Source organism: Ipomoea triloba, chromosome 10 (genome assembly GCF_003576645.1).
Source record: "Ipomoea triloba cultivar NCNSP0323 chromosome 10, ASM357664v1".
In the NCBI taxonomy this organism is placed as follows: Eukaryota; Viridiplantae; Streptophyta; class Magnoliopsida; order Solanales; family Convolvulaceae; genus Ipomoea; species Ipomoea triloba.
In genome coordinates this window covers 5,723,992-5,731,730 of record NC_044925.1, presented here as the reverse complement: position 1 = coordinate 5,731,730, position 7,739 = coordinate 5,723,992, and the positions used below count along the sequence as shown (strand labels likewise).

Sequence of the window (7,739 nt, the reverse complement as noted above, 5' to 3'; positions counted from 1 at the left end):
ATATACAAAGTTTCAGCATAACTATAAATTTATAAAGGATAAAGAAGTATAGACCCTGTTTGGTAATGACTGTTAGCTGATTAGCTTAGAGGGTATAATTGTACTAGTTGACAACATTAGTTGATTGTAGAAATGTATTTGGTAAATTAGTTGTTAGTTGATAGTTGTTTGGTATAATTTCTTTTAATTTCTCAAAAAGGTTAATTGAAAGCAACTTTTTAAATTTAAGCATTTTGAAATAATTACAAAAAGCTGATTAACCAAATACTTGTATTGATTTTTTAATCAAGTCAAACAGCTAATAATGGTCAAATAAGTCAAAATTGACTAATAAACTAACTATTTTACCAAACAAAATCATTATCATAATATAATACCTCCAATAATATTCACATATAATTATTTACAACAAAATACAGAAATACTAATAAAATAAAACATCAACACTACCACTCTTGTGCAAGAGGATGAAGGAGATATGAAAGAAGAGTTATGGGCTAATTAAGGTCTACTCAAGTAGTGGAAGTGTTACGTTGATGTCATAATTTGTGGTGGCTAAAGATCAGAGGCTTGCATTTGCAGGCCTAGGCGCCTAACCAAATCCAAGTTCAATTTCTTTTTATTCCTTTGCTTACGTATTGTCTATCCATCTATATATATATATGCGTTTGAGATTTTGGCTAAAATTGATGGTTGTTGATGAAGTTACCTATATGATTCAATGTTGCTATCCCACATCGAAAGTTCATAAAATAAGAAAAGTAGAAAAGTATAACAGCTTGGTACATATTTATCTGGATAAGGTCAATGGCTGATCAATTAGAGTCATGACCTAGACTATAATATATGACCTCTATTGCACTATTAGGGTGGTGCTAGTCTAAGGTCTCCCTAAATGGGAGAGCTTTTGTCCTGAAAGGGGGAGTGTTTAATTTCTGACCAACATATGCCAAAAGAAAAGATTGTACATTTTATAGCTCTCAAGCCTAGCAAAGGTAAAAGTTACCAACCCACCACTGTGAACATTTTTGAGAAACAACCCTTAGGATTTGTTATCAATGGAAATCATGAATTGAATTAAAAGATCTTTTAATATATATATATATATGAACTAGAAATTAAGCCACAAGATAGGGATGTAGCTAGTAATCAAAATAGTAAGATAAATGAACTAAAAAGTAATCACATATATACGTTTTTGCAACTGAAACTAGCAATTATATTCAGAAGCACCAAAAATCAAAATTTCAGATTCTCTATAAGATCCATTTTAATTTGCAAATGTATTGAATTTCAATTCAAGGCACACTATTAATGTCGTCAGAATTTGAACGCCCTAAACACAAAGTTAAACCACATATTACAAGGATCGGAGCAACTTGAGATCAGACTTTGATGCATAAGCAAGAGCTTGTACCTAAAGACAAGAGTGTTTACAGAATGCAATGCTGAGGTTATAGACTAGTATTTAACTATATATGTATTCTATTTATTTCTTACATGTCTATGAAGACTTAGCTTGAAGAATTATTTCAGATAGTCAACGTATAGTAGCCTTATCAGATCAGCCTCAGCTCAGCTCCTTGCACTTCCTTCACCTTCATCAGCTTTCACTTTTTGAGCAGTTATACTCTCTGGATATTCCATAAATTAAAGTATATCATATCATAAAACGTAACTCTTCAAAAATATGGTTGTAAAATTAAATAAGTTTCAAAATCATTATTACCTTTAGAATCAGATCGTCCAGGTATAGAATTCCCAACACTTTCCACCATTTCCCAAGAAAATTCATCACCACTCTTTTCTCTCGCATCTCCTTCAACATTCATCTTCTCAGGATTTTCTTGATCTTGAACTTCAGCCAGGATTTCATCGATGTAGGTGTCATTCACTACATGATCCCCAATCTTTTTCTGATCTGAACCTGAATCAATAGCCAGAAGAAGTTGGTCCATGTAATTCTCAATGATCACATAATCCGCCATTTTCGATTGATGAGCTCCTTCTTCAGTAGCCGGGAGTTCATCATTATCAGCCATTTTCTTCAGATGAAAAACTGATTTGAGATGAAGAAAGGCACAACGATTTAGAAAAGAAAATGATGAAAATAAAACTGATTTGAGATGAAGGAAGGCACAACGATTTAGAAAAGAAAATCTGAAGAATAAGGCATGCAGATATAGCTAAGGGCAGGCTAAATCTTTTATAATGCTGCTGGTTTGTTGTAACTGCACCTTGGTGCCATGTGGCAGTATATATATATATATATAGCTTTGTAATTCTGTTTTCCCAAAATATCATCTCAAACCGAACCTTTTTTTTTTTTTTTTTTTTTTTTTTAGTAATATTGACTCCGTTACAATGTAGTAGCCACGTCCAAATTGAGCTCTAATCAACATTAAGACAGTGATAAATGCTCCCAATACGGTAGATCCCACGCCGTATCAAATGGCTCTTCACTCCTGCCATAAACGAGATGCTGTTATTCTAACACATAAACGAGACGATGTTATTGACCAATAATGTTTTTTAATGTCAAAACAACGTTATTTTGAGCCGTAGTCTACATAGTTTATGGATCACAATAATTTGCCATGCTTGATAGGCACGTCCTAATTGAGTAGCTAATATATGACACAACAAGGCCAACAAGGTCATTGGCAAAATGTACATTATTTATGTATTGAATTTTCATTATTTGATAGTATACAAAATAATATACCTTCAGTACACAAATAATATACCTTCAAAATTTGTTTTCATTATTCTCACAATTATAATGGTTTAATAATTATTCTCAAAATTTGGTAAATAAAATTTCGTTACCAATTAAGCTTTATTTTTTTTTTGAAAAACCAATTAAGCTTTATTAATTTTTTACCAATTAATTAATAATATTAGTTTGGCCTGAAAAGTTGCAGGGGAGGGTTTACTTTTATTAATAGTATTGATATTGATACATGGATATATAAACAATATTACTAATTAATAGATATTAGTTAATTTTCATTTTACAGTTTCTTATTAAATAAGCTTTATTAATTATTTGACCAATAAAATATTTAATTAATTGATTACAAAAATTTCGACCGGAAAATGAAATAGGAGGAATGAGATTAGAGAATTAATTGTAAAATAAATAATAAATAAACAACAACAACAACAGAAAATAAACGCAATAAACAATTTTGTCTACAACACAATAAGCTCTCAATTATTATATATTTTGGTAAATGTCTATAGACTATTGAGTTAGAGCTGTCAAAATGGGTCCAACCCGAAAACCTCAATCAAGACAGGCCAGCCCGTCTAGCTTGCTGATTACACAAGCCAACCTATTTAGCCTACGAGTTACACAGGGCAATCCGTGTAATCTTCCACTCCTTCCCCAACTTTATGTAGGTTAATTGGAGTTTGTACTTGTATTCTTTTTTTAAATCGGTAGAAGGAGGGGGGACCCCTAGTAGGCCAAACATCAAGTTGACTCCACCACTCTGCGTGCCCTTGTGACATGCACCAAATCATCCTGGTAGGCTTCCTCACTCCCAATAGGGCAGACATCCAGCTCTTTCCGTTCACTCCCCTGAAGGGCTCCGAGTGACGCTAGGCAATCAGCCACCCTATTTTGTTCACGATAAACCACCCGAAAGGAGATCCTCCACCCGTCTCAGTTGATCCACCATTTCACTTTATCAATGTACTGACGACGGAATCATTTTGGATCCATTGAACCACATTCTTTGCATCCGATTGGACCTCCAAGTCGCGAAGACCCTTCTGCCAAGCCCAGCTGAGACACTCCACAATGGCCTCCGCTTCCACCATAGAGGGATCACTATAGACTGATTTGCTCATGATTGCCCCATGCCATTCGCCTTTGTTGTTTCTAACCACCCCGCTGAAGCCAGCTCTGTTACACCCCACTTTGACACTACCATCCACATTGAGCGTGGATTAGTGTACAGTGGAGGCATTCCATCTCAGGCGGAGAGTTCTGCTCCTTCGTACTGATCATGACGTCTTTATGGCGGGTAAAGGCGCGTTCAATTTCCTCCTCTGCGGTTTGAATCCAAATAATCTTGTGTTGAACATCTACGTCCCTCTCGTTGAAGACTCGTATTTAAAAATATAGTTCATTGATAGAATTCAACTCTTAAGTTTCAATTATAAGACCATTTATAGTAAGAATATAGGCGGAATTGCGATGCAAATTGATCAGACTTTTTACTTGATAACCAAAAGGTTACAAGTTCGACTTCTAATGGGAGCAGTATAAGTCTTATTAGTTTGAGCTATTTACCTATAGAAAACTTAGGCTCGTTTACCTAAATTTAGGGTCCTATTCGTCAATGACAAAGGCGACTAACAATCGTTCACTAATCGCCCGTCGTCAATTTTGGTCCTTGAAGTTAGCCAACCAAAACATTGTCAAAATCCTAATGACATGTTATTACAGGTCACGAGTTTATTTTAAGTTTCAATAGACAAAAATAACATGGTAATGTGCTTAGTTGCAACTTTTTGGGGATCAAAACAACATTAGTATCATTCAAACCAGCCGGAAAGGAGCACGTATTAAGGCAATTTAGAATAAAGTCAGATACATCCATACCAACCACATCCCAATAGTGCTGAAAAAACCCCGGATTCATCCCATCCGGTCCGGGAGCTTTATCAGGGAACATTGAGAACAGAGCTGCCTTTACCTCATGAGTGTCAAACGGGCGCAGTAAATCATCATTATCAGCCTGAGAAACCCGTGGCGTGATAGAATCATAGAAAGATTCCACAGGAGCAGAGCCCCCAGAGAGAAAGATTCTATTAAAGTATGTTAGCACCACCGGCTTCATAGCCTCGCCCTCAACCCAATCTCCTGCATCGTTCTTTAGCCTGTGCAAACAATTCTTCTTTTTGTTGGTCCCAAGGGGATGGGGTACAAGTCTAGAGGGGGGGGGGTGAATAGACTTGTATAAGATTTTGCAAATCTTTTCGACCTCTCGTGTGTATTGAACTTAGGATGTTTAGGTTCGATACCTCACGAGGTGAAGACAAAGTTTTATGCGCAGCGGAAATGTTATCCCCTTTTAGTTAGCACGAGTTTGAGTTAGTTCGAGAGGTGTGTTTATATGTAGTGCAATCGAGAGGTTAGCGAGAGATAAAAGCAGTAAGTAAATGCAAGAGAGATTTTTAAGTGGTTCGGCCAACCCGCCTACGTCCACTCTTCTTCCAGAAACTCCCTGGAAGGATTGCACTAAAAACTTCCCTTTTTAGTACAATATCGAGCGCTTGAGCTTTGATCACGAAGCCCGCCTCAAGCCTCAGGTTTTTCGCCCCGCTTCTTGTTACTCCACCTCTCGAGCACTTGACCTTTGATCACCAAGCCCGCGTCAAGCCTCAGGATCTTCACAAGACAGCTCCCAGGTTACTCCGCCTCTCCAAGGTCTTTCTCCCCGCTTCCAGTTACTCCACCTCTCGAGCACTTGACCTTTGATCACCAAGCCCGCGTCAAGCCTCAGGTTTCTTTCACTCGGACAGCTGCCAGGTTACTCCACCTCTCTTGCTTAATCCAAAGCAAGGTGTTTTTGGTTGTCACAGTTGAATGTAACAGACTCCAATCTGACCACAAGCTATCGTTGAATCAACTTCGATGTAGAGCAGCTTCGGTCACCTTCTAGATGTATAGCAGTTTAAGCTTTGTAACTCTCTCAAACACTTAGGTGTGTTTTCTCGCTGTTTTGAATATCAGGATGATATTCCAAGTTAAGCACTTGCACTTGAACGTTTTAGACAGACACTTCTTAAGAATTTCGAACCTCTTTTCTTTTTAACTCCTTTTTCTCTCTTTTCCCCTTTTTTTTTCCCCCGCTTTTCTTCTGTGTCTTTACGTCCTTATATATGAGAGTAGAGGAATAATTCCGTTGGAGGGAAAATTATTCCGTTTGAAATTTGTCTCCCATGCTGATCATGGGTCTTGCATATTTTCAGCATATTTCATGGAGTGGTGATCTTGTAACTTGAACCTCTTTGTCTTGTAGTGAATATTCCATAGTTCACTTTCTTGAGTCCATGCTCCACTTTCGTCTTTTGGTAAAAGTTACTCTTTTTATATTCCCATTATTCCTTGTTTGTAGGGAATCAGACCACTTCAGCATTGGTGCACCTTTTGACCGTTTGTGGTGGAAATCTGACGTGTCATCCATTTCCGCCCATTTTGAAATCTTCACGTTCGGCACCTCTTCATTATTCCATCTCCATGATATTCTTCTTCTCCAAACTTTAAGTATGACCGTCATTCAGCTTTGTTGGAGAATTGTTAGTGTATCGAGACCAAGGTTGATATCTTGATTGCTTGATGTCTCGAACTCAAATATCGAGAGGTCTATCTCTCGAACTCTGTTTATGTCTCGAACTGGATAACTGTATCGAGAGGTCCTACCTCTCGAACTCTGCTTATGTCTCGAGACTTAGTTGATGTCTCGCAGACCCTTATTCCTCCAGTGTTGTCCCATGCTTTCTTCTGATCTGTCTATATGATTACAACACACGAGACTTCTAAGATGTTCAAACAAATTTACCTCAAGCTTAAATATTTTCCGAGTTGAGCTCAAAGTTACCCGGTTGTATTTTCGCTCTTGGTTTACTTGTCGAACTTACAACGTTTTGCCTATGTATCGAGACTTGGGGATTTCTACTTATTAGTTGGTATCATCAAAACCTATGACATGATGTTCCTAACAATTTCCCCCTTTCTTGTTAATGGCTTCTCGTGTCTTGATGGGGTCTTTCGGATTTACCAGGCTTATGTATTCATCCGTGACATCTAGATGCCTGTAGTTCCTGTAGGCTTCCCCCACGAACTCACCATCAATTACTCCATCTTTCCACCAGGCAATGCATTCTTCTGGAGACATATTGCTGTGTGTAGATATCCCAGTGATTTTCAGAAGCTTGAATATCTCCAGAGTCAGAATTTGTTCAGTGTCTTCTCTGTTCCCAAACTTAAAGCTTGGCATGAGAAGATCTATCTTCCTTTCTTCTTCTGACTGTTGGTCTTGTCTTTTTCTTCTTCTTTCTCTGTCCTCTTCTCTCCTTCTCTCCATTTCCAGTGTACGCTGGATCCTTAGGTTTTCTGCCTTTTTAGCATCCTCCACTGCTTTGCTCATGATTCTTGGTATTTTTGGAGGTGGTCCAGCCGGTTCACTTGCTGCCCTCTTCTTGCCTGTTGTATTTTCCCCCTTCTTTTTCCCTTTATTTTCCCCCTTGGTGGCATCATCAGCACGGGAAAGGAGGATGGGCATACCTTCGAAGATTGCTTGAAGTTGGGCAGGCACTTGGTTCGACAGGTCATCGAGTATGGCCTTCATCACATCCTGTCGAAGTTCACTGGAATGTTGGAAGGCTCGAAGCTCTGCTCGCATCTCGGCTAATTCAGCCCTTGCACTTGCAGCCTCTGCTCGAGCTACAGCAGCTTCATCAGTGGCTTTCCGTGCTGCATCCTCAGCCCATACTGCCTGTTCGAGAAGTTCGGCATGACGGCCTTGGGATTCACTCGTGCCAGCAGTAGGCATTGCAGCATTGCGGACAACAACGAGTATTCTTTCGAGCTGAGCCATCTTCTGAGATTGATCAGCCATGAATTGACGCACTTCGCCAATGAAGACTTCTTCGGCCTGTTGATCATAGTCAGAAGTAGGAGAGGATCGATAGGTACCTTTCGTTGGAGGGGACTTGGGTGC

At 38.6% G+C, this 7,739-nt stretch overlaps 1 pseudogene; it reads left to right on the top strand.

Moving 5' to 3' along the window:
• Positions 1-786: 786 nt before the first annotated feature.
• On the top strand, positions 787-983 carry LOC116033731 (annotated as a pseudogene).
• The last annotated feature ends 6,756 nt before the right edge of the window (positions 984-7,739 follow it).